The 27984-nt window shown below is 44.0% G+C and overlaps 1 protein-coding gene across 7 annotated transcripts in view; it reads right to left on the bottom strand.

Annotated features, from left to right (window-relative positions):
- The window catches only part of LOC115461245 (PC-esterase domain-containing protein 1A-like), a 183321-nt gene that overhangs the window by 148313 nt on the left and 7024 nt on the right, over positions 1-27984 (bottom strand). For 2 of the 7 annotated variants that reach the window (XM_030190946.1, XM_030190942.1), the window contains exon 1: positions 2386-2611. The exons of 2 other annotated variants lie outside the window; for them this stretch is intronic. The gene's annotated coding sequence lies outside the window, so the exon portion shown is untranslated. Of the gene's footprint in view, positions 1-2372; positions 2613-27984 lie in introns of those variants that run through there. 3 more of the 7 variants (XM_030190944.1, XM_030190940.1, XM_030190947.1) reach the window with 2 other exon arrangements.

The following is a 27984-nucleotide window of genomic DNA, read 5'->3' on the forward strand; positions in this document are numbered from 1 at the left end:
TTCCCAGTTTCGTTCAGCCCACCCTATATTCTCTTTTATTGCACCTGGCTACCAGTCAACATATCTCTGATCGCAGGTTCTCAAAATGGCCTGATTCAAGATCTGCTTTGCCAATTACTGTATCTCTGCCAAGTTTCGCTTGCCTTTCTGCCTGTCACAACATCTGTGTTTTTGCAATACAGTGAGAGATTCAGAGTCAGACATGGTCTTATGATTTTTTAGAGGCCTACTTTGCAACTTGAAGCCTCTTGACCTGTTTTCACAGAAGGCAGGCATTTTCTACAGGATGCAGAGAGGGATGTTGAACAGGAAGAGAAAAGAAGTGCCAAATGAATAAGGAGACTCTGGCAAGATAGTTAAGGGAAGACAGAGGAAAGCAGAAACCAGAGACTGGGACCAACATCATAACAACCACATGACAAAGATAGAAAAGATAATTTTATTTTCTATTTATTGATTAGAATCTGTCAGTTTTTGGAACGTGCTTCTCCCAGAACTAGTTTTAGACATAGCTGGGGCCCGCGAGAAAAATCTAACTCATTGGCCTTCAAAATCCAGCACAGCTATGGTAAATCTCCAGCTTTGGGATGAGACACCCTTGGCCTCTGTGACAAGCACAGAAGAAAAGAATACACAAGAGAGAATTGGGAAATAAAACAGAGACACATGAGAGCAAAGGAGTGACTGAGAGGTATACTACTACTACTTAGCATTTCTATAGCGCTGCCAGGGTTACGCAGCATGGTATAACTCAAGATATGGGAAATACAGTACTTCTTATTTTTCTCCGTTTTGAAAGTGTGTGAACCTAGACGTACACAAGGCATGAAACTGTTGAAAGGGCTACAGTGGTCATAAAAGATTGAGAACCACTACTCTAATGAATAAATTGTCTCATATCTCAACCAAGTGGATTCAAGCAGGGGGGGGGGGGGGGGGGGGGGGGGACCCTACTTCCAGACCCTGAACCCCAAGTCAATTCTTCATTTGCTGTAAATCAAACACTTTTTTAAAGGTTTTTGAGCACCACTAAAATATTTGTTGTGTGGAGTTTAAAGAGAACTGGATAAGAATTTTAATTACATTTAAGAAAGCAAAAGCCCTCATCTGTATATATTTTATAATTCAAGGAGCCCTGACAATGGAGAACAGTTAACTGCAAACGTGATAAAAAACCAATGGCTTCTGATTCTCAAAAGACAGTGAAGGATTAAATGCAACTGAAGCACTCAACAATACTAGCTAAAGGTACTCTGAATAATCTTCTAGCAAAGGGTTACAAATAAAAGCCACCAAATTTATACTTTCCCTAAGAATTTAAAATTTCCTGAATTTTTTTTTTACAAAAGGGAATAAAAAGATTACACAAAAATATTTTAAAATTTACCAGGATTCTTAAGTTTAGTATTTTTGGCAAACACACCACAGTAGTTACTACAGAAGTTTTCTTTTGAGATTTGCTTCATTAAGTGGAGGAGTGGCCTAGTGGTTAGAGCACCACTCTTGCAATCCAGAGGTGGCCAGTTCAAATCCCACTGCTGCTCCTTGTGATCTTCTTGGGAAAGTCACTTAACCCTCCATTGCCTCAGGTACAAACTTTGATTGTGCGCCCTCCTGGGACAGAGAAATATCCAGACTACCTGAATGTAACTCACCTTGAGCTACTACTGAAAAAGGTGTGAGCAAAATATAAAATTACAAATTTTTGCCTTCCTCAAGTTGCAGGGCATTACATCCTCGGGCAAAAGATTCCATGTATCCAAAATTGTCTCTTTGTGTGTGTCTTAGTTTTAGCTAACGTGCAAGATTTGAAAGTAGGGAAGCAACCTGTGTCTATGAGCACTTAACAACGCTAGTTCTTTCTTTGAAACTAAACTTTAAAGCCACTGCAACTAAAGAGTTTTACATTTTTCTCTTATCTGCAGCTGTCCAGGTGGCTGGCTAAGATAATGAAGGTTAAAATCTGGAGCAGACACAAGGGGAAGGGACCTTGTACGACCAAGTCACAGTTTAAATCTTTTCACTGGAGGCTGGGGGCGATTATTAACAAAGGCAGAATCATCATTAATATCTTCAAAGGTGCCCCAGGGAGGGGATAAAGATATTATCCCATTTAGAAAGCCATATACAAGGACACGGAATAATTCCAAAGCCACACGTCCTACAAGCCCAACCATAGTGAAAAGACTAACGACAGGTAAGAAACTATCCCACGGAAAGCCAAATACAGATAGAACCTGGCTTGCAGACTAGTTAGTCCACACTCCCCTCTTTCCCACCACCCAAACAGAATTAACCACTTGTTTACCAGTCCAGCTGGCAAACGTGCAACATATGCGCTAGCAAGACCAGAAACTTTCTCTGTTACTCACTTCTGGTGCACACCTTGGCACAATCAGCTCTCCCGCCTCAGAGCTGAGTTTAAGACTGCAAAAGGCTGGGCCTTGCTTGTAGATGATTTACCGTCCCCCAATCCAAATTGTGATTAGCTTCTCCCGCAGGTGTACTACTATCACCTTCTGCACGCGCTTGGCACGGTGCCACGCTCTCCGCCCCGCGCACCTGTTGCAATTTGCAAACAGCAGCGCCTGCGCGAGCCACACTTTCGAACTGGCCTGCACCAGATAGATCCGCGTGCGGTACTCGAACTCACGTGGTCCTCTCGCGAGAGTGCACAACGTTGTGACACAACAACGGCTGTGAGTCAATTCCGTCCGTGATACTACTGCTGAGTATAGGGAATTTGAGGTGGTAAGGGTTTAGGAGCCAGCTAAGGTTTCAGGATATCCACAATGATTATGCATGCAAGTCTGTCTCAGTCGTACGACTCGTATTCATTATAGACATAGGTGTGTCAGTTCCTTCACTGTGTCCAGGGAGGCGTAGTTTATATTTCGTTTGGGTATGACTGCAGGACAGGGTAAAGCTGCTAGTTTATAGAGGGGAGTGTGGACAGCTAGGGGTGAGGGAGAAAAGGTAGAAAGAATGTTTAAAGGAGGGGGGAGGGGAGAGATGGTGAGGCCTGAGGGGATGAGTTGGGCCAAGGAAAGAGACTGGTTTAGGGGCCAGAGGTAGTTGAGAGCAGGGGAGAGAGAGCATGGAAACCAGCTGGGGAATATTATGATGTATTATATGGGACTTGCAGCGCCATTCGGGTCAGGCCAAACCCCCCCACTGCTTTGGGTTGTTCAAAACCGGGACCAAAATGTCTCCAGCCTGGAACTGGGTGGGTAACTTAGAATCTTTGGCTAACTGAGAGGGCAGTGACGAAAAGGCTTTGGGCAGGGGAAATGATATTGGCAATAAGCTGGGAAAGAGAAAGTTTTAAGAGAGGACAGGTCTGCTACATTACAGTTAGGGTTTTTAATTTTCAGGGATTTTAATCCAGCAATCCACCTATAAAGGAGAATTAATAGTGAACCTTTTATCCAAATCTTGAATTATTTCTGTGTACTCAAGTAGATTAACACAGGAAATCCAAGCTATTAACTATGAGAAAACAAAGAGCCCTGTTTACTAAGGTGCACTACTGTTTTTAGAGCGCGCTAAGGCTAGAGACACCTATATGGGTGTCTCTAGCATTAGGGTGCACCAAAAACGCTAGTGCGCCTACAGCATGGCTTAGTAAACGGCCCAAAATTACTGAAAGCAGATGACAAGTTTTATTTGCTACCAAGTCCTTTCCTCAGGCAACATACTGCATAAAAGTGGAGTGGAGGAGTAGCCTAATGGTTATTGCAATGGGCAGAGAACCTAGGGAGCTGGGTTTGATTCTCACTACAGCTCGTTGTGACCTTGGGTAAGTCACTTGACCCTTCATTGGCCAAGGCACAAAACAACCCCCTATTTACAAAGCTGCGCTATTGCCAACACAGCCTATTCATTTTGAATGGGCTATGTTAACGTTGCTGCACAGCTTTGTAAACAGAGGGGTTAGATTGTAAACCCCCTAGGGACAGAGAAAGTGTCTTGAATTTAATATGTAAGCTTTGATGATACGTTGAAACCATCTGCTCAGTGTGCTGTGATGGCTAAGAAAGCAAATAGAATGTTAGGTATTATTAGGAAAGGAAAACAACAATGAGAACGTTATAATGCCTTTGTTTCCCTCCATTGTGCGACCGTACCTCGAATATTGTGTTCAATTCTGGTCTCCGCATCTAAAAAAAGATATAGTGGAATTAGAAAAGGTGCAGAGAAGGGTGACAAAAATGATAAAGGGGATGGGACGACTTCCCTATGAGGAAAGGCTAAAGCAGCTTGGCGAAAAGACAGCTGAGGGGAGATATGAAAGAAGTGTATAAAATAATGAGTGGAGTGGAAAGGGTAGATGTGAAGCGTCTGTTTAATCCTTCCAAAAATACTAGGACGCACTCAATGAAGCTACAAAGTAGTAAATTTAAAACAAATCGTAGAAAATGTTTTTTCACTCAACGTGTAATTAAACTCTGGAATTCATTGCCAGAGAATGTGGTAAAGACGGTTAGCTTAGAGAGGTTTAAAAAAAGGTTTGGACGGCTTCCTAAAGGAAAAGTCCATAGACCATTATTAAAATGGACTTGGGGAAAATCCACTGCTTATTTGTGAGATAAGCAGCATAAAATGTTTTGTACTTTTTTGGGATCTTGCCAGGTATTTGTGACCTGGATTCACTGTTAGAAACAGGATGCTGGGCTTGATGGACCTTTGGTCTGTCCCAGTATGGCAATACTTATGTACCACAGACAGGCAGTACATAATCTAATAAAAGCTTCAGTTCTGTATGTCATGGGATTTAGGGTGATTGCCATGTTAGTACATGTTAAAGGTAATACATGGAAAGAAAGAAAGAAAATAAGATGATAACCTTTTATTATTGGATTAAGTAATATTTTTTGGCTACATTTTGAAGGTCAAAGTCTACATCACCTTCTGGTCAGGAGGGCCATTAGCGACTTGAAAGTGATTGTCTAGGACAGCGTTTCCCAAACTGTGCGCCAGGGCAGATGAAAAGTTCACTGGCAAGCGCTAGGACATAATGTCAACATATTTAAACAAAGTTGTATCAAGTTCCAGGAAATCTTCATGGCTGGGGCAAGCTACCGATCACAGCTCAACTGTGATTGGTCATGGAGCCAGTCTGGCTCCTAAAAGGGCGATCCTGATTGGGAAGCAAGGAGTGAGGCTCTTTGTTTCCAAATCAGGATCGCCCTTTTAGGCGCCAGACAGGTTCCGTGACCAATCATAGCTGAGTTGTGATCGATAGCTTGCCCCAGCCATATGTGGCAGGAAAACAGCAGTTCTCCATTGTGAGAAAGATTTTGTACGCAGCTGGCAGAGAGAAAACACAATTAATCCTGACCCTATAAGAATGGCAAGTTTTAAAAAATCACGAAACCAAGGGGGGGCTTCTGGGTTACTGACAGGCACCATGTGGGAATCACTGTCGCTGCCATTCAAATGGAGAATTGTGGGTGGGGTGTTGGAGGGAAGGAGAGATGCTGCAGGAGGAATGAGGGGCATAAGTGCTGGACATGAGGTGGAGGGGAGGCAAGGGTGAAATCTTGAATATGGGGGTCGAGGGGAGGGTAAGATGCTGCATGGAGAGGGGAGAGGAGTCAGAGGGAGAAATGTTGGACATATGGGTAGAGGGAAGGGAGTAATGGTGCATGGGGAAGAGAGGGAGAAATATTGGACATGATGTGTAGTGGGAGGGGGGGTGCCGCCACAAAAAATTTCTCAGACACTAAGTGTGCCTTGAACCAAAAAAGTTTTGGAACCACTGGTCTAGGATGCTGCCAAATGTTCATTGAGTTTCCTTACGTTTTCATATCTTCTGAGGAATTATTTAAAAGAAGTCATTACGTTTTGAGTTCTACATTTAAGATGTGCTAAGATTTTTTGTTGTTGAATGTAAAAGCAAGATTAATTTCAGGAAAATAATGGTTGATATTTTACCTTAAAAGTTTAAAATGTATTTCACTAGTTTCATTGATGGTGACTTTTCAATGGCAAACCATATGTTCAAATCAAATTTCAAAGAAAAAAAACCTTGCTTTTTCTAACAGCCTACAGTGCAGAGGAACTCCTGCAATTCTCCTGGCAGAAAGCATGGTATGTTGTCCCATCAAGAGGGTTCATGAGAGGGTCACCTGCAGGGGTGTGCTGGTAAATTTTTAACAACAGGCTCTTTCTCCGGATGTAGCCAGCTCTGCAGTTGGAAGGGCCAGGGGTGGCCGGGAGGAGCAACACTTGCCTCTCTCTCCTCCCTCCCTTCGTGCGGGCACGCTAGGCATACCTTTGCTGGCAGCCAATAAATGGACTGCCACCACTCCCAACGTCTTGCTCTGAGCAGCATGCTGGAACTTCTCTCACATGCTCGAGAAGTCCCAGCCTGCTGCCCAGAGCTGGAAACAAGGAGCAGGGAGCAGCAGTAGTCTATTTACTTGGCTGGCAGGGCTCAGCATCCCCACCAGCAAAGTAAAAGAAGAATTCAGCTGGGGGCCCAAGCCCACATTTTGGGAGCCAGTTGTTAAAGTAGCCATGGAGGGCCCTACTTTAACAACCGGCTCCCAAAATTCTTAAAAATTTAACAACCGGCTCTTGCGAGCCTGTGAGAGCCTGCTCCAGTACACCACTGGTCACCTGTATCCCTCTGTTCAAGACATTTAGCTTAGCATACAACTTCTAACCAAAGCTTAACACAAAACTTTTTGCTTTCAAATGCAATAGACACATTTATAGAGAAATAGGACCCGTGCAGAACTTGTGCACATTGAATTGATCTGCATAAGGTTCTGTGTGAAGGGCAGCTAGTGTTGCATGTATGCTGGAATGTAATTCTTTGCATAATATTTTTGTGATGCCAGTATTTCTGCACAGAATAGCAGTATAGCACTTGTGCTGATGTGTACCATTACAATATTTTTCTGCTCACACCTCTGTGCAGCTTTAGCTGCCCTTAGTGCAGAACTGTCGCCTTTTCATCATGCTTTTCATGGAGGCCATGAAAAAAGTTGACAAGTCCAAGATGCTCACAGGAAAAAGAAAAGCAGGCATTAGATCTGAGGCAGCTTGGGCAAAGAAATCATATTAATTTGGTGTTTAACTTTTCAGTCCTGCAAGTGATGGAATGCCATCTGGTTTTAATTTGCTCAAATTTCTAGCTTTTGCTAGACTAGAGGTTAGAAAGGTCAGTGAGAAATGAAACTTTCTTTGTCCCTTTTTGAGTTAATGTTAGTTCAAAGGTATTATTTACCACATCTGGAGGCCATTATGAGCAAGGCATACTGGACAGTTTTGCAGGCAGTTTAAAGGATTAGGCTAGTGCTGGTTAGAAGAAGATAGTTTAGATATAGATAATTCTAGATGATTTAGATTTTGTCTTATAAGGAATTCTGATTTCTGCTTATTTTAGAATATGTTTTATTCTGTGTAATTAATAAGTTCTATTTCTATGTAGAATATCTTTTAATCCAGTGTCTGACTTTTCAAGTGAAGCTTTGTCTGCAGTTTAAGAGGTCATCATCTGGTTTGAATTATCCACAGTCTTAGCTAGGTGAAAGAGGTCAGGACAAGTCAAGTCATCTCCTTGATGAATAGCTAAATGAAGGACTGGTCTTCTGAAAGTAATAACAAACCATGTCTGTGTGCCATTAAGCAAGACTGGCCCCTTGGCCCCTTAATGAATGCCAGAACCCAGTTAGTATGAAGTTGATTGGGAATCTGATTATGTGAATAATAATAAAATACAGGAGATAGGTGCCACATTGTCTAGTTTGAGAGGCCCCAGGTCATAGGTCAGTTTAGGAAATATCTGAAACCTGTATAACTGATATTTTTGAGTAAATGTATAGAGATAATTAGTTCAAGACAGGGTAATCAATCTATTCTTTGCCATCTGGTGAGAAAGGGGGGCTAGAGAGGTGTAGGACCCTATATAACTGAGAGCAGAAGCAGCTTATGTTAGAAGAGAAGGAGCTGAGACGAGAGAGACAAGACACAGAGAGCTGAAGAGAAGGAGAGACCTAGAGCTGATGTCCTACTTTGTTTGCTGGCAAATAAAGAAGATTTCTTTCTCATTCTGGTGTGTGGTGTTTGACTCCTGAAGTACCACAGATTCTGCTAACAATAGTGGTAATTCCTGCAACAGATCCTCATAGACGCTACTACAGAAGAACAAGCTAACCCTTTTATGCCTTCTCAGAAGTAGCTCCTGCATCATGTTATGAGTTCTAAATCATAATCATTGTCATTTGGAGGGGCTGGTTATAGGAACACCCTAGCAGGCATTGTATTGGTGCTGAGATTTTTTTCACCTAGTAAAAAGGACCATCCAAACAGACATCATGTTATGAGAATCAGACACTCAACATTCAGAGTTTTTATTTTTAAGTACAAAGGTTTTTTTTTTTAAACCTTAATTAGGTTGAAACCTGGGAGCATTTAAAATCTTTTTTTTTTTTCCTGTGCATAGATCAAAGAGAAAGATGCTATGTGGGAACATGCTCTCTTTGTTTTGTGGAATAAATTGGTATATTATAAAAATGCACTTGCTGTTTTTTTATTACTACTGTTTAAGAGAGAAGTATTGATTACTAAGGGAAGAGTTACCTTCATGCAGAGTCAGTCTAAATGTGCCGTTTTTCAATTCTGTTGTATATATTTACTAGCCGTTAAGCCCGTTAAAACGGGCGAGTATTGGTATGTTTAATTTTGATGTGTAACTCCCTCCCTCCCAGCTCCAAGGCCCCATTCCCTCCCTCCCCCCCCCCCCCCCGCCCTCCCTCCTTCCCTGCCAGCTCCAAGGCCCTCTGTCCCTCCCTCCCAGCTCCAAGGCCCCCCTCCGTCCCTCCCTCCCAGTTCCAAGGGCCCCCCTCCATCCCTCCCTCCCAGCCAGCTCGAAGGCCCCCCTCTGTCCATCTCTCCCAGCTCCAAGGCCCCCCTCTGTCCATCTCTCCTAGCTCCAAGGCCCCCCTCCTTCTGACCTCCCATGTCCAGCATCCTCCCTGCTTCCCTCCCAGCTCCAAGGCCCACCCTCCTCCCAACCAGCTCCAAGGCTCTCCTCCGTCCATCCCTCCCAACTCCAAGGCCCCCCTCCTTCTGGGACGTCCCATGTCCAGCATTTCTCCTGCCCTCCCCCCCCCCCCCCGAGGTCGTCGCCGTCCCTTCCCTCCACCCGAGGTCACCGCCACCACCCCTCCACCCAGGCCAGGCCCTCTCTTCTCCATTGAACTTACAGCACCGAAACCGCAGCAGGCAGATCAGCTCCCATCGGCCTTCCTTCCCTGCCTGTGTCCCGCCCTCGTGTGATGTAACGTCGGCGAGGGCGGGACACAGGCAGGGAAGAAAGGCCAACGGGAGCTGATCTTACTGCTTCGGTTTCGGCGCTGTAAGTTCAATGGAGAAGAGAGGGCCAGGCCCGGGTGGAGGAGGTCCGGCAGCAACCCCGGGGGGGGGGGGGGAGAGCGGTAGTGGCGTTCTGGGGGGGGGAGCGGTAGCGACCTTGGTGGTTTCCTCCTCCGCAGTTTCCCTCTCTATTCCGTCATCACGTCTTGATGCGGGGGCAGGACAGAGAGGGAAGTCTCTACTGCGCATTTGCAAGTGAGTCATCACTTGCCATTTATATGTTTGACTTATTCTTAAAGTGTGTTTAGATGTAAATGGTATGTTTTGCTTTTTTTTTTTTTTTTAATCTTTGTCTCCCAGATGTGTGTTTGTATAGAGATGAGGCCTGTTAAATTTATTTGCATGTTTAACTACCTTTTTCATGTGCTGACATCGCAAAATTTGAAACATCAAGGTTCTAAAGTGCCATTGCAAGCAGTGAGGATAGTGTAGGGCAGACTTTTATGGTGTGTGTCCCCCGCAAATGGCATGACAGATTTGGTTAGGCTAGAGTGGGCTTTGACTGCAATGCCAGTTTTTGGAACATAAGGACAGAGCCAGGTGGACTTCTGGGGTCCCAGAAATATAGGGTTACAATATGACCGGGTTTCCCCGGACATGTCCTCCTTTCTAGCGCACAGTCAGGCGTCTGGCCGGTTTTCTTTATTTTGATGGTTCGTCCAGTTTCCAGGAATTGAACGCCATGTAGTTGCAGACACACATGTACACGCCAGTGAGGTCACTGTCACCTGATCTACTGGCGCATGCATGGTATGGCTGAGTTGGCTCATGGCGTGCTGCTGTGCATGAAGATCCTCCATCCAATTGCCTCATGCAGTGCACACAGCCTAGCCAGCAGCACAGCCACAATTAAAAACCCAGATCAGGAGTCGTCGTCTCTCTTGAAGTTGTCGTTGGGACTCTCAACATGCTCCGCAGCCTCACACACTCGCACTAGCTGCCGGTGCTATCCTGCTGGTGGTCTGTCTTTCAAGGCCCCTCTCCTCCCAGCACCAGAACCAGCATACACCACCAGGACCAAGACGAGGAGGCTGACGCTGGCTGAGCCTGAGAGGGAGAAGCTGAAGCAAGGGGCACCAAGCCTGACACGGTTGTGAATTGCTGCCAGCCCTTTTGAATATGATCCATACTTCTGAATCCTGCAGCAACTGCACCCAAGGTCAAGAAGAGGTGAAGATTAGGAATCTTTTGGGGGTTGCTGGCTGGGGCTGGGATAGGGCCCAGCCCCAGTGAGGAGAGGGAGGGAATGGGAAAGGAAACCCTTCATATGTTTACTTAACTTCAAGATTTGAGTTTGAGGAGGCAATCCTAAAAAGTCACCATCCCTGCAGAGAGAAGCAAAGCATCTGGAAAAAAGGACCAGGTAGAGATTTTTAAGCACACTGCATTTTCTGAAGGAGCATACGCCCTTCAGAAAATGTAGCATGCTTAAACTTTCTACTGATCCCCCTTTTCCAGATGCTTTCTTCTCCCTGCACAGAATTATGTGTTATCTGAACCACACTTCTCACTCAGCCCTCAGTATGTTCCTACTGCAGCTCCTTGTGACTCTGGGAAGTGGGGGGGATGTATATGGGTGGGGGAAGGGGAAAATGCAGCACATGAATAGAAGGGAGAGGAGAGGGGGACATGTTGCTCATAGATAAGTACATAAGTATTGCCATACTGGGAAAGACCAAAGGTCCATGAAGCCCACTGTTTCCAACAGTGACTAATCCAGGTCACAAATACCCGGCAAGATCCCAAAAATGTACAAAACATTTTATACTGCTTATCCCAGAAATAGTGGATTTTCCCCAAGTCCATTTAATAACGGTGTATGGACTTTTCCTTTAGGAAGCCGTCCAAACCTTTTTAAAACTCCGCTAAGCTAACCGTCTTTACCACATTCTCTGGTAACGAATTCCAGAGTTTAATTACACGTTGAGTGAAGAAACATTTTCTCCGATTCATTTTAAATTTACTACATTGTAGCTTCATCGCATGCCCCCTAGTCCTAATATTTTTGGAAAGCGTGGATGCTTCACATCTACTCGTTCAACTCCACTCATTATTTTATAGACCTCTATCATATCTCCCCTCAGCCACCTTTTCTTCAAGCTGAAGAGCCCTAGCTGCTTTAGCCTTTCCTCATAGGGAAGTCGTCCCATCCCCTTTATCATTTTTGTCGCCCTTCTCTGCACCTTTTCTAATTCCACTATCTTTTTTGAGATGCGGCGACCAGAACTGAGCACAATATTCGAGGTGCGGTCGCACCATGGAGCGATACAAGGGCATTATAACATCCTCATTTTTGTTTTCCATTCCTTTCCTAATAATACCTAACATTCTATTTGCTTTCATAGCCGCAGCAGCACACTGAGCAGAAGGTTTCAACGTTATCAATGACGACACCTAGATCCCTTTCTTGGTCCATGACTCCTAACGTGGAACCTTGCATGACGTAGCTATAATTCAGGTTCCTCTTTCCCACATGCATCACTTTGCACTTGCTCACATTAAACGTCATCTGCCATTTAGACTCCCAGTCTCGTAAGGTCCTCTTGTAATTTTTCACAATCCTCCTGCAATTTAACGACTTTGAATAACTTTGTGTCATCAGCAAATTTAATTACCTCACTAGTTACTCCCATCTCTAGGTCATTTATAAATATGTTTAAAAGCAGCGGTCCCAGCACAGAACCCTGGGGAACCCTACTAACTACCCTTCTCCATTGAGAATACTGACCATTTAGCCCTACTCTCTATCTTTTAACCAGTTTTTAATCCACAATAGAACACTACCTCCTATCCCATGACTCTCCAATTTCCTCTGGAGTCTTTCATGAGGTACTTTGTCAAACGCCTTCTGAAAATCCAGATACACAATATCAACCGGCTCACCTTTATCCACATGTTTGTTCACCCCTTCAAAGAAATGAAGTAGATTGGTGAGGCAAGATTTCCCTTCACTAAATCCATGTTGACTTTGTCTCATTAATCCATGCTTTTGAATATGCTCAGTAATTTTGTTCTTAATAATAGTCTCTATCATTTTGCCCGGCACTGACGTCAGACTCACCGGTCTGTAATTTCTCGGATCTCCCGTGGAACCTTTGTTAAAAATTGGCATTACATTGGCCATCCTCCAGTCTTCCGGTACCACAATCGATTTTAAGGATAAATTACATATTTCTAACAATAGATCCGCAAGCTCATTTTTCAGTTCTATCAGTACTCTGGGATGAATACCGTCCGGTCCAGATTTGCTACTCTTCAGTTTGTAGAACTGCCCCATTACATCCTCCAGGTTTACAGAGAATTCATTAAGTTTCTCCGACTCGTCAGCTTCGAATACCATTTCCGGCACCGGTATCCCACCCAAATCTTCCTCGGTGAAGACCGAAGCAAAGAATTCATTTAATCTCTCCACTACGGCTTTTTGGAAATGTACATTTCTTTTTACTTTTAACAGTATTTTCAATGCTTATAGAATCTGGCTTTCTTGTGGGGGGTCATGGTGACTGTGTGGTGGGACAGCATTTTATTTTTTTGTGTCCTCTTTTTTTTGTCTCTACAAATATGGTAACCCTACAGAAACATCAAAGAAAGACCATGATCAAGTATATAATCTCACATTCATTGTTGATTTTAATCTTGAGTTGATAATGAATGTGACTGTTAGGCAGACTAGATGGACTAGTCAGGTCTTTATCTGCTGTCACTTACTATGTTACTATGTATGTAGCAAACACAGCTGATAGGAAGTTCATTTTACAAACTGGATGGTCTCTTATAACGTCTTTGGAGGAGTCCAGACACGGCAAGTCTACGTGAGACTCAGCTTGTAAAACTAGATTTCAGGGGTTTATAGTTTGCATTAACATTTTACTGATGCTCTATGACTTCCTGATTGATACACCTGAATATCACATAAGATTCCTGTGTGTCTTTTAAAGTAAGCCAAGATTATCTGGAGTTATTTTTTGGCAAAAGTCAGCGTGTTGGGGACTGTAACAACAACCCATCAGGTGAGTTTGCTTGGGATAATGTGGGATATAAATGACAAATAATAAAATCCTTTATCTTTCACCTTTTAAGGCACTGCCTATCCAACTGGAACACCTTTAGACTTTTTATTTATTTATTTAGATTTTGCTCACACCTTTTTCAGTAGTAGCTCAAGGTGAGTTACGTTCAGGTACACTGGATATTTCTCTGTCCCAGGAGGGCTTACAATCTAAGTTTGTACCTGAGGCAGTGGAGGGTTACGTGATTTGCCCAAGATCACAGGGGGCAGCAGTGGGATTTGAACCGGCCACCTCTGGATTGCAAGTCCAGTGCTCTACCCACTAGGCCACTCCTCCACTCAATTTTTACAGATGGACCATGCATAGGCAATCTGTTATAAGCATTTCTTATTGTTTTTATAGATGTTTGCTATTATTTTGAGTGACTCTGTATGGTTGCAAGCTCCGGCTACTGGCTTCAACCCACAGAACGGGCCAAGCACCCTCCTGCCGTCTCCTGTTCTTTCTCCAACTTCCTTGGGAAGGAGTTCAGTGTTTGTGAATAAGACATAAAAGCCCCAGTGTAAGGATGCTTTTAGCATCCTTCTTCCTTTTCAGGCTGTCTTGCTTGCAGACTAGCAAATTGGCTTAAAAAGATAGTGTAATGTCCCCGACCCAGGTTGGTGTCCATTATGATGGCCCTGCCAAAAGTCCTGCGCCAATGCTTACAACTCTGGTGCTATGTGGAACAGTGTCTGACCAATACTGCAGTAGCTGCACAGAAAATAGCTCCCCAGTGCACAACTGTAAAAAGATGCACTATTTGATTGAAATCAAGGGTGAAGAAAATGCCTGTTGCATGGGCACAAGAGTTTAGTGATTTATTTTTTATTTATATCAATTTATATACCATATCTTATTGCAACTGCAAACCAGAACGGTTTACATATATAAAAATACAATTTGTATATACAAATAGACAGACAAGGAACTCCATTCATGACAGGAAAGCACAGCAAATCAGAATTAACTACATAGTACAAACCAAAATGGATTATATTTAGTATACAGTGAGGCTAAAAATTCTAAAAAAGAAAAGGAGTGTGGTTGCCATGTTTAGTCTGCTTCAGGGATTCTCAACCTAGTCCTCATGCCACACCAAGCTAGTCAGGTTTTCCACAGTGAATATGCATGAGATATATTTGCATGCACATGTATGTGCCCCCCTTCACCCGTAAGGGCTATGGTAGTGGTGTACAGTTGCGGGGAGTGGGTTTTGGGGGGCTCAGCACCGAAGGTAAGGGAGCTATGCACCTGGGAGCAATTTGTGAAGTCCACTGCAGTGCCCCCTAGGGTGTCCTGGCATGTGAGGTGGACCAGTGCACTACGAATGCTGGCTCCTCCTACGATTGGATTTGGTCGTTTTTGAGATGGGCGTCCTCTGTTTCCATCGGTGAAAACCGAGGTCGCCCATCTCTGACCATCTCAACATTTAGGTTGACCTAAATGTTGAGATTTGAGCGTCCCCAACTGTATTATCGAAACGAAAGATGGACGCCCATCTTGTTTCGATAATACGGAATGCCCCGCCCATTCATGGGGCCGTCCTTAGAGCTGGTCGTCCCCGTTCGATTATGCCCCTCACTATAAGCCAGTGGTTCCCAAAACCTGATCCTGGAGGCACCCCACCCAGTCAGGTTTTCAGAATATCCACAATGAATATTCATGAGGGAGATTTGCATGCAGTGGAGGCAGTGTATGCAAATTTCTCTCATGAATATTCATTGTGGATAACCTGACTGGCTGGGGTGCCTCCAGGACCAGGTTTGAGAACCACTGCTATAAGCTCTTGGAAGCAAGCACATGTATCTGAATACTTACCAGCACTGCATTCATCCAGTAGTGCTATGAATTAACATATTACCACCTTTTGAAGAGGACAGAAAAATGCGCCCCCCCCCCCCCCCCCCCAAGCATATAAATCCAGTATGACCCACTTTATCTCAAAGTGTGAAAATGAAGAAAAAAGGAATGTAGTGGGACATTTTTATTAGACAGAGAGTAGTACAACAGGCAGCCTTGTGTGAAAGTTAAGTAACTGTCTATTTCAAGCTTATTTCATAAAGACATATATACACTTTTGCATCTTTCTAAAATAGGGATAAAGCAATAGAAACCACACCTAGAGTGAAACTGCAGGTGTAATGGTTTGTGTGCTTTTTATAAACAGCATGCAAAAATTATGACTCTAGCCATGATCCACGCAAACTCTTTTTGGTGGCATGCATACCTTTACACGTGTAACCCTAGGGGTAATTTTATAAAATCCCTTGTGTTAAAAAAAAATGCCTTTGTAAAATTACACCTTAACAGTGTCAGTGAAGTAAAAAACAAACAATAACTTCACACGTGAAAAAATGCCAAAAGTTATAACAACATTTTCTCTGAAGTGTGGGAAAATTGTGTTTTGGTCATTTTTGCAAGCGTAATTATGTTGCAATCATGATATACATACTGATCCTGTTTTTCACGGGTGCTGTGACCCCCCCTTTGCTCTGAAATATCTTTTGCTGCCGAAGTCCAAGGTCAGACAGCTGGAGGCGGCTCAGAAAGGCCTGTGCAGGGTAGATATCTAGCTTTGATGAAAGCCAGAACCCCATACAAATATGGATTACATTAATCTAAGATATTTACTTTTTCAAAGCTCAGAGCCTGATGGAAGCTCCAACTCGGTGGCAGCACAGACTTCCTTCTGCTTATCAGTATCCAAGGCAGCATATTATTAACTGGACTTTTCAAAAATCTTTCAAAAAGCAAAGCCTAACAGGTCGGTTTATATAAAACAATTTTATTGGTCAGGCTAGGCTCCCAATCACACTGAACAGGCCATCCCCTAGATTTTCATCGGCATTTAACTGCACAGTGCCGCTGAAAATCCAGTGTAACTGCCATGACCCTCAACGGTTAGTGCCATGTGGTCTGGGAGTGAAGTCAGGGAGGAACCAGGAGTGACGTGGGCACTGGCCATACCCGCATAAAGTCTGGGTGCCACCAGTGACCTGGATATTCAATGCCAGTGCAATATCCATGTCTAATGTAACCGGCAGCAGTCAGCCTTTAAAACATTTTAAATGGTTTTGGCCATTTTGAGTTACTTTCAGTAAATAACACCCAAAGTCAGCTGCTGTCTATGGTAATACAGTATTCTGTAAAGGGTGCTCTGCTGCACAGAATAATAGCTTTGCAGTTTACATTGTGCCTACTTTCTGGACCATGGCCACCATGCCCCCTTTGCAGTCAGACATGAGAAAAGTTAGGCGCTCAGTTTACAGAATAGGGGCCTAAGTAACTGCTAATTAGCGACAGTACTTGTTACCATCAATTTTAAGTGCCAATTAGCTAATTCAGTTGTGTGTATAACTGACTTTCATAACTGGATGTGTATTTGTGCACCCAGCTCTAGGCAGTATTTATAGAATTTGGTGGTCTATGATGGGAAAAAAAGCTTAGTACATCTAGTCCCAGATGCCTATTCAACCATATATTAAGGTGTGACACAAAATTCAGAACATATAAAACTGTCTCTAAGGCAGAGCTTCCCAAACTGTGCATCGGGACCCCAAATGACATCACAAAACCTGTTTTTGGGGTTGTGACATAGGTGGGCTCTCCATAGGAAGGTCGTCATTCTGCATCTCCAGGGGATCACACAATTTTATTTGGCCACAATCATGGGGTCACAGGCACAAAAAGATTGGGAAGCACTGCTGGCATAAGGCAAAGAGCAGCCAACTTTAAACCAGTTTCCTCAGCCAAGCTTTTCTAGGCACACGTTAGCAGCCCAGCCCTAGCTCCAGTGATCTGGGGCACAGTAGGCATGGAAGCAGCAGCAGCCTGCAGGGAGAAGGGAAGGTGGTATAACTATTCTGGGAAGTGATTAGAAAAATGTCTACAGTATTTGATTTAAGGAATAAGCTAAGAATATAAGGACTTAAGAATAGCCATACTGGATCAGACCAGTGGTCCATCCAGCCCAGTATCCTGCTTCCAACAGTGGCCAATCCGGTTATAAGTAGCTGGCAGAAACCCAATTGGTAGCAACATTCCATGCTACCAGTTCCGAGGCAAGCAGCGGCTTCCCTCATGTCTAGCTCAATAACAGACTATGGACTTTTCCTCCAGGAACTTGTCCAAACCATTTTTAAACTCAGATATGCTCACCACTGTTACCACATCTACTACTACTACTTGACATTTGTAAAGCGCTGCTAGGGTTATGCAGCGCTGTACAATTTAACATAGAAAGACAATCCCTGCTGAAAGAGCTTACAATCTAAAGGACAAATGAACAGTCATCCTAGGACAGCATGCTCCAGAGCTTTGTTTTAAAAGTATTTCCATGTAATTTCATTGAATGTCCCCTGGTCTTTGTACTGTTTGAAGAAGAATAAAAAAAAAAAAATCGATTGAATTTTACCCGTTCTACACCACTCAGGATTTTATACATCTCAGTCCTATCCCCCCTCAATTGTTCTTTTCCATGCTGAAGAGCCCCAACCTCTTTTGCCTTTCTTCATATGAGAGGAGTTCCATCACCTTTATCATTTTGGTTGCTCATCTTTGAACTTTTTATACATTTTGCTATATCATTTTTGAGATACGGTGACCAGAATTGAACACAATACACAAGTTGAGGTTGCACTATGGAGCAATACAGAGGCATTATAATATTCTTGGTCTTGTTTTGCATCCCTAGGCCCAAAGACTAAGCATTAGACACACTTCAGCAGGCAAAAGAAGTCCACCACACTTATCCACACCATACCTTAGGGGTCTCTGGCTTCCACAGGGCAAACCACTTCAGCCATACCAGTAGGAGATGTTGTAATAGAATTATATATACCTCCTCCCCAGGGATTTAGCTACCATTTGAGCAAGCCCAGCAAAAAGCCCAGAGCCACTCAGTTGTAGGGGCAGTGGTGTGCTGGAGCAGGCTGTCACGGGCTCATGAGAGTAGTTTGTTAAGTTTTTAAGAATTTTGCAAGCCGGTTGTTAAAGTAGGCACCCCTCCTCCTCCCCCCCCCCCCCCCCCCATGGCTACTTTAAGAACTGCCTCTCAAAATGTGGGCCTCCTCCTGAATTACTTTTGCTGGTGGAGATGCTAAGCCCCACCAGCCAATAAACTGATGCTGCTCCCCGCTTCTCTGAGGAGCAGGCTGGGACTACTCATGCATGCGAGAGAAGTCCCGACATGTTGCTCAGAGCCAGAAACAAGCAGCAAGGAGTAGTGGCAGTCCATTTATTGTCTGGTGGGGCTTGACATCCCTGCCAGCAAAGGTATACCTAGAGTGCCCGCATGGGGCTGGGGGGGTGGGAGAAGTATGTGTTGCTCCCCTGATTCACCCCTGGCCCCCCAAAATTTCAGGGCTGGCTACGCCTGGAGAGAAAGCCTGTTAAATATTTACCAGCACATCTCGTGCTGCACCCAGGGCCCACAAATAGGCACCTAACTACCTGTTCTCTGCCCCCACAATTCAATAGCTCTCTCTCTTCTCTTCCCTCCTCCCCAGATCTGGTATTTCTGCTTGCTACATCTCCTACCTCTCCGCCACCCCTGGCCTTCCAAACTTATGGCGGATCACCAACAGTGGAAACACTGAAGACAGGACTCCTTTGATTTTGCCTGGGGCCTTCCCTTTGCCGTGTCATGTCCACAGGAAGTTGCAGCAAAGGGAAGATCTCCGGGCCTTGCAGAGGAGACCTGTCTTTGGTGCTTCTTTTGCTGGTGATCTCCCATAAGTTTGGAGGATCATAGGGGGAAGGAAAAGATATCAGATTCACACCAAAGGGAGGGTGATCTCACTCCTTCCCCAGTCTCCTATTCCCTTCTATCTGTCATGTACTCATCAGATTTTATACCTCTGTACTCACTATTCTCCTGTCACGAGTCTAGAAGGGTGAGCCCCCAACCAGAAGGTCGGGGGGCGGGGGACCTGATGGGCAGCAGATGTCACTCCTTGACTGGAGGAGTCCAACAGATGGCTCTGAAAGCCCTTGGGGGCAGGTCCAGCAGAACCAGGGCCTGGGATGGCTCTGGAGACAGGGATACCAAGGCTGGGCCAGGAGACTGGAACACTCAGGCTGGAGCCAGGAACAAAAGACTGGACTGGAAGCAGAAACACTGAGATAGGAGACAGGAACGCAGGACCAGCAACTATGGTGGGCAGGCAGGCATTTGCGAAGGCAAGGTGGAACAGGTCAGAATGCCTTAAACTCACTAGTAGGGTGACATAATCAGCTGGGGGGGGGGGGAGAGCCAGAGGCCACTGGCCTTTTAAATACCTTGCCTCAGCATGCACGTGCACCTACCGCAACCAGCCTCTGCCAGCATTGTGATGCAGCTGGGTGAAGTCTGTCCTGGGGAATGCCTGAGCCAGCATGGACGACTACGTACTCTGTTCCCCACAACAGAGGAGGTAGCAGAGGCCCTGACAATGCCACAGGTGAGTCAGGGAATGGGGGCACAGCCATGGCCATGACAGTGCCTGCTCCCCATGGGTCCCATCCTCCCAGTCCCAGGTGTGGGTTTATGGGGAAACATATGATGAGATCTTCGGAGGTGGACCGGTGCGTGGAGTTTTCCAGTTTCAACAAATTTTCTTCTGAACCATACCCCTTCCAGGCAATGAAGTATTGGAGCCCTCACCATACTGTCTGGAAGTCAAGGGGGACACGTGGAGCATGTTGTGGATTTGCAGAGTAGCAGGTAACTTCAGTTGATACGCCACTGGACGCATCCGGCGAACAATAGGGTATGGCCTGATAAACCAGGGGGCAAACTTAACAGAGGAAGTCTGAAGATCATATGCGCCCTGTATAAGAGGCTAAGCCTCCCCAGCCCAATTGTGACCTTCCCCTGCCTCCTCCTCGAAGGCAGGATGGAACAAAATTGTATCCTCCTCTCTGAGCGCCGGCACCACCCCCCCTCACGGCTCCTCTTTTTTTTTTTTTTTACCAGCTGCCTGCTTGTCTCCCGCTATCTCCCTAAGGCTCCAAGTCCTTCCTCAGCCCAACCGTGACAATCTCCTGCCTGCCTCTTCAATTTCAGGGCAGGAAGGGAACAAAATTGTATCTTCCTCTCCTCTCCTCACCCCCCCCCCCCCCCCCCCCCCCCCGCGCGGCCCCTCACTTATTTTTTTTTTTTACCAGCTGCCTGCCTGACTCCCCTGATCTCCCTAAGGCTCGGAGTCCTGCCCCAGCAGTTCTGGCTCTGCTGGAATCTCCTCCTGTGACACACATGGCAGAGCCTGGCTGTGACTGACTGTGTGCCTGTGAATGTTGCAGCACGCCCGCTCTTATTTTCAGTCAGTCACCAAGCCAGGGAGGGAGGCAGCAGATCAAGCAAGAGGGTAAGTGTTCTCACAGTTCTCTTTTGTTGATCAGAATAATCTGGTTCACACCTTTTTGTGACACTGGTTGTGTATTTCAGAATATGCAGAGAGACACTTTGCTATTATATGGATTTTGGAAAACGCAATAGATTGGACGGATAGGTTACTGTTTACACTTTGTCCTGGTACCAGTTTAACGGCATAATAGGACAATGTTGGAGTGGGGCAGATAGAGGTTTTATGTCAAAATAAAAATAAATATTTTGTTTCATGCAGATCTCTTTTCTTTAAACATAACTAAATGGGCTATAAGCCCCTCATGTAGTTCATTGGTATTGGTTTTCTTATATTTTGTTTGTGTGATGGACTTATACTGTGTTAAAACTAAAAACTCATATATCTATCTGGTCGTTAATAAAAGGAGCTCATTGTGAACAATATCCACCCTAAAAGGATACTTTGTGGCTGTACAAGACAATTGTGATGTTATGATTCCTTGTTTCATATTGTTGACAGTCTGTTTTCCGTATGGGTGGAATAGTGGTGTATTAGGGTCTGCCCAGTGTAATATTTATGGTATAGTAAGGTTCTGAGTGTGTTTTTGCACAAGTTTGTGCATAGTGTTTTTTGCAGTTGAGGGATTGTGTGTTGGCCTTATTGAGGTGACATCAACATTTTAATTTCATTTTAGTTTGTCATAACATCAGACATGGCTTTAGAATATTTTGGAGGATCCTCCCCAGCACACACTCTCTTTTTCTCACCCTCCCTCCCTTTCCCCCAGGTCACACCTTGGGTGTCTTAACAGCAGACAGAAAACAGGAACAAAAGCCTGAAAATTGACACTCAGAAGCTTCCTACACTATACCAGCATTGTCCAAGAACTCAAACTGCACCAACCCTGCCTACGAAAAGTCAGCACTAAAAATGTTTAAGAACCCCAATACACCTCCAGTTTAGAAAATAGAACAAGTCAGACTACTACAGCTTCCTACATAGAACCTATATCTTAACATTATCCCTCATCTTGTTTACAATAGAATGAGAAACTATAAATGAGAAATTAAAAAAAAAAGCAGATAAAGGAAACACCAAACGTAGACGCTATGAAGAGTGGAACACTAAATAAATAGAAACAGAGATGCATTTCCTTCTGTAGTGAACAAAATACAACAAATTGACATTTTCAAAGCTTACATTTTTTCATGATCTATAAATTGAAAATAAGTATTTTGTACTGTCATCTGATCATTTTATTTTGCAATTTGGGTTAGTCTTGGCATGTCAGTTTTGCTTGTTGTTTTTCTCTTAAGTTCTTTTCCAGGATCTCCATTCTCAGTTTTGTTTTTGGTAGGGTTTTTTTTCCCCATTCATCTTGTCTTCTTTCCTTCATCCCTTCCATTTAACTCTAACATTAGTCTTTCATCTTTTTTTCTCCAGTACTGTAATCTGCCTTTTTGTTTTTAATTTATTTTTTGCATTTGAAGCCCACATTTTCCCACCTATTTGCAGTCTCAATGTGGCTCACAATATTACAACATGACAGGCGTCAATCAAGCGTAAGTAAACAAATGAATTACATAAAGAAATAAATGTAACATAGAAGGGTATAATCTATTCAGAAAACAGTCAAACTATCAAGCAAATAGTACTATAGCTAGATTTTATTTCTCAGTCTCCCCTTTCTGGTCCTCATTCTCCCTCCTATGGCTACCTTTCTAGTCCTCCCATTTTGACCTTCATCTCTTATTACTTTCTTTAGGCTCCTATTCCCATTTTCAGCCATTTTCATCCTCTCTCTAGTCTCATCTGCTTCTGTCTCTCATCCTCTCACTAAGCCCAGTTCCTTCTCTTTCACTTATCTCTTCTACACCTCTGGTTCCTTTCTTAGGTTTAACAGTTTTTTTTATTCTTAATCAAAATAACCATACATCAAACAACAACAGCAAGTCTAGGCAAAGTCATCAATCTATTACATGACAATGAACAAATAAAAACAGAATATTAAGCAAAACTCCTTACAGTATTGAACTGAGAAACTTATGTTCCCAATTTTATGAAGAGCTCTCTTACCTAGGGTTACCATTTTCGAAAGAAGACATCCATCTTTCGACATAAATCAGAAGATGGATGTCCTTCTCCCAGGGACGTCCAATTTGATATAATCGAAACCCGATTTAGGACATCTCCAACTGCAGTCCGTCGCAAGGATGTCCAAAGTTCAAGGGGGCGTGTCAGAGGTGGGACTTGGGCGTGCCTAACACTTGGACGTCCTTGACCCATAATCGAAAAAAACAAGGACATCCCTGACGAACACTTGGACGTTTTAACCTGGACATGTTTTTATTACGAATAAGGCACAAAAAGGTGCCCGAAATGACCAGATAACCACCGGAGCGAATCTGAGATGACCTCCCTTTACTCCCCCAGTGGTCACTAACCCCCTCCCACCCTCAAAAAACATCTTTAAAAATATGTTGTGCCAGCCTCAGATGTCATACTCAGGTCCATAACAGCGCATGCAGGTCCCAGGAACAGTTTTAGTGAGTACTGCAGTGCACTTCAGACAGGCGGACCCAGGCCCATACTCCCCCTACCCGTTACATTTGTGGAGGAAACAGCGAGCCTTCCAAAACCCACTGTACCCACATATAGGTGTCCCCCTTCACCTGTAAGGGCTATGGTAGTGGTGTACAGTTGTGGGTAGTGGGTTTTGGGGGGCGGGGCTCAGCATACAAGGTAAGGGAGCTATGTACCTGGGAGCATTTTATGAGGTCCACTGCAGTGCCCCCTAGGGTGCCCGGTTGGTGTCCTGGCATGTCAGGGGGACCAGTGCACTACAAATGCTGGCTCCTCCTTCACCCAAAAGGCTTGCATTTGGACGTTTTTGACATGGATGGTTTTGGTTTCAAAAATCGCCGAAAGTGAGCAACATCCACGTCTAGGGACATCCAAATCTAAGGATTTGGACATTTCTGACGGTATTTTCAAAATGAAAGATGGACGTCCATCTTTTTTCAAAAATACGGGTTTCCCCGCCCCTGGTTGTTGCCATTTTGCAAGGACATCCAAATCGCAACTTGGACGTCCCTTTCGAAAATGCCCCTCCACATGTCCTCTTTTAAGAGGACGTCCTCTTTTTGGACTTCTTCAGATAAGTCCTCCAGGATTTTTAATTTTTAGAGAAATGTCCTTTTTCTTTTATGTGCTTATGACCAACACCACCTACCTACATAATGAGAGAAACCATCTCTGGCGTATTAGTCAAGGAGGGGTGCTAAAGAGAGAGAAAGGCATTGCTGATCCCTTCTTTGTTCCCCTGCTAGTTGAATCTATCAAAGGAATTTTGTTCATGCAGCACAACTTTAAGCATATGTCATGTAAAGACTTTCACAGGTATCTCAGAATCCAGCCAAAATTGTTGAGATTTGCGCTCTTCTGATAAGTACGCTTGGGCTCAGACTCGGTGAAACTCAAATCCGTAAGTTCTTGAAAAATAGACTGTCTACTGCTGTGCTGTAACTGTAAATCACTGTTTGATGTGTGTTGATTAACTAAAGGCTACGATTAAATATTTCTCTAGCAAAAGTAGCAACCATTTTTATTTTTTCTGTCCTTTTTTGTCTCCGCAAATATGGTAACCCTACTCTTTCCACATAACCCTTTTTCTTTAAAACTACAACGGAGATGATCCGTTGTCTGGACTCCAGTTCCTTTCTTACCACTTTACCCTAGTACACATTCCTCCTTTTACTTCCCCATTTCTACCCTCCCTTATCTCCTTCAAAGACCCATCCCCTTCCTTTTTTTCTCATTTCCCCAGTATCTATTGTCTCCCTGTCTTACATCCCTAGCATCCATTCTCCACTTCTTTCCCTATACTCCCCTCCCTCACTCTATATTATTCTTCTCTTATATTTAATCCTACCTGTTGTCTATCCTGCCCCCAGCATCCACTGTCCATCTTCCACTACAGATGCCAGTGTTTTACCCGGCCCCTAGTTACTGTCCTAGAAACAAACATAGAATCACGATGGCACATAAGGGCCAAATGGCCCATCTGGTCTGCCCTTCCTCAGTAACCACTAACTCCTCTCATTTTCCTAAGGGATTCCATGTGCCTGTCCCATACCTTCTTAAATTCTGACACAGTCCTCTCTCCACGACTTCCACAGGGAGGCCATTTCACGCATCCACTACCCTTTCCGTGAAAGCATTTTCTTAGATTCCTCCTAAGCCTGTTTCCTCTTAACTTCATCCTATGCCCTCTCATTCTAGAGTTTTCCTTCATTTGAAAAAGGCTCACCTCCTGTACATTAACGCCTCTGAGGTATTTAAATGTTTCTATCATACCCCCTCTCTCCCACCTTTCTTCCAACGTATACATGTTGAGGTTCATAAGCCTATCCCTATGTGTTTTATGACCGAGACCACTTACCAGTTTTGTAGCTGCCCTCTGGCCTGACTCCATCCTGTTTACATTTTTCTGTAGGTGTGGTCTCCACAATTGCATGCAGTACTCTAAATGGGACTTCACTAGAGACTTGTACAAGGGTACTATCACCTCTTTTTCTGCTGGTTATCCCTCTCCTTATGCAGTCAAGCATCCTTCTGCCTTTGACCGTCACCTTTTCTTTTTATTTGCATTTCAGTTTTACAACAAAGATATAAATCTTTGACAAGAAATCCAGATTATAAACAAGAAAACTCAAATATTGTACATTCAAAAAATGAAAAGAAAATGAACTTTAAATCCAGTTCACATTAGGTCAGGAGCTCCAAGAGTAACAAATCCATGGAAAGATGGATATTTTAAAAAAGGTAAAGAAGCAATTAGTAAGAAGTCCTCTGTTCAGTTATATAGACCTGAATTCAAACAATTCTGAACACTCAAATACTAAAAGGTCAAATAGAGATTACTCCTTTTCCCTCAAGAAAAAAAAAATCTCGGCTGAGTAGGCTCATAAAACGTCTTCCATCTAGATTGTGTCCATTTAGAGACATCAGGAAATACCTGCAATTTTCCACCCATAAATGAAGTATCAGAGGTTTTGAAATATAATCTCAGAACTGAGTGTCTTGATGGAAAACAAAATACACCAAAAATGTAGCCCTAGTAGTCACAGTTCTTTCTGAATCTGATAGCTTCAGTATATCTGAGATATTTAAATCCACAGGAGGTTCAGAAGATCTTTTTTCAGTAGAAGTCACATAGAAAATCCTCTGCAAAGGTGGCCTACCAGCCTCCGGAAACTTCAATATTGTTTGTAAGGAGTATAAAAATTCTCTTGCTGAGGTCACCTGGGTCTGGGGAAAATTTAAAAATCGCAAATTGAGTACCCTTTGTATGTTTTCCAAGTTTTCTAATTTCCTTAATAAGATGGACTTAGCCTGTAGCAACAAAGTTTGTGAGGATTTTTAAATCAGTAATAGCTTTGCCAATCAAATCAGTTTTAGTAGTGCAGGAATTAAACTTAGACTCCAAATCTAGCAATTTAATTGAAGAGGCTATAGAAACAAGAATAAATGAGGAGTAAACTTGGTGTAAATTCACAATGGCCTCCCAGAATATACCCAGAGTCACTGTTGGGGGATTCACGAATGGCTTCAGAGGAGGCACAGACACCGAAGAGGCAGACAGAACCGCTGCTACTGATGGTAATACTCCAGATTCCATTTCCTCCGTCACTGATTCCCAACCAGTAACTCCCCAGAAGGCGATAAAGATGGTCTCAAAGCACCGCAGTTGTCATAATTCTACCTGGAGTCAGCCTCTCAGTTTTTCTCACTATGCCAAATCCTCCGGCATCCTTCATTACCAGTGGAGAACAAACCTGGTCCGCACTTACGGGAATTGGGGCACGGGGGCTGGAGATCCAGTGGACCTCTAGTCCCCTGCCCCCCCCCCCCCAATGGAAGGGTATGGATGGCTGGAGATCTGGTGGTCTAGCAGTCCCCCCTCCCCCTTTGGTACCTCCCTAATGGAGGAGGGAGTAGCACACTCCCTTATATATAGTGAAGCCTCGCCCAGCACATCCCAGGATGTACTGGGTAGGGCACCGCCCTTTTGAAGGCAGTGCTGGAAGAGGAGGGAGTGTGCTACTCCCTCCTCTATCAGGGAGGTATGGAAGGAGGACAATGGGGCTGCTAGACCACCAGATTGGGGGGGGGGCTGGAAATCCACCAGTGTGGGATCGATGTGCACCAATCTCTTTGCTGAGGCTTGGTCAATTATATGTCCTGATCTTCCCAGGTACTTTTTAGAAAGTAAACAAATATTTAGTTAGTGTTATAATTGATCCATATTTCAGTTGCCTGTTATTGTTTGCTGATTGAACAATGAACAAAAAATGTGCAATTTTTAAGACAATAAAAGTTTCAGTTTATTGCCTCTGTCTGGACTGATAAAGAATCCTGATGGTTTGTTTGTTGGGTCTGTGAGTGCTTTCTGGGAACTGTGGGACCACTGGAAGTGTGGCTCCAGTAACCTAGAAATCACTGGGGATAATTTGAGAGCGGGAGAATCACCCAGAAGCAGTTGGAACCCAGTTGGTGGAAAAAGGGTGCTAGCGTAGAACACAAACGGCAGGTGTAGCTGGACCTGAGCTGTGCTTGGGATAGACCTAAGTGGCTGCGGGGTAACTCCAGGCGGGTGACTAGGCATTTCATGACACCTGACATCTGTGTTCCTTCCTCTCTCCCCTCCCCCATGGTCCAGGATCTCTTCCCCCCCCCCCCCCCATCCCCCCATTGAATGCTTGGCTCATAAAATTGTTTAGCCAAAGTGGATATGGATACATGTATCTGACAGATCCTATCATAGCTCTTTTGATCCTACTGCCTGCTCTACTATAAGGCTGAGAATATTAGAGAAGCTGAGCATATTTATGATTGATGGAATTGTTGGCTCCCTTCATTATCTGAAAATTGATAGTGTATTGTTAATTATTGTGCATAGGAATATATGGGCATCTCTATCATTTAGCACACGCTTATTTTTAGTGCACCTTTGTATAAGGACCCATTAGTACTTTCAATGTGATGTTTTTGAACCAAAACTAGGAGACAAATGTCATCTAGATAAGAACAATTGGCATCCTGGAACACAAAAAACTTCCCGTAAGTGCTTATATATAAACAGTATGGGAAATAGTGGGGAACCCTGAAGGACTCCACTAACAGACTCCATTTTTGTAGACCAGTATATGTGGTTATAT

This window comes from Microcaecilia unicolor, chromosome 2 (genome assembly GCF_901765095.1).
Source record: "Microcaecilia unicolor chromosome 2, aMicUni1.1, whole genome shotgun sequence".
NCBI classification, from domain to species: domain Eukaryota; kingdom Metazoa; phylum Chordata; class Amphibia; order Gymnophiona; family Siphonopidae; genus Microcaecilia; species Microcaecilia unicolor.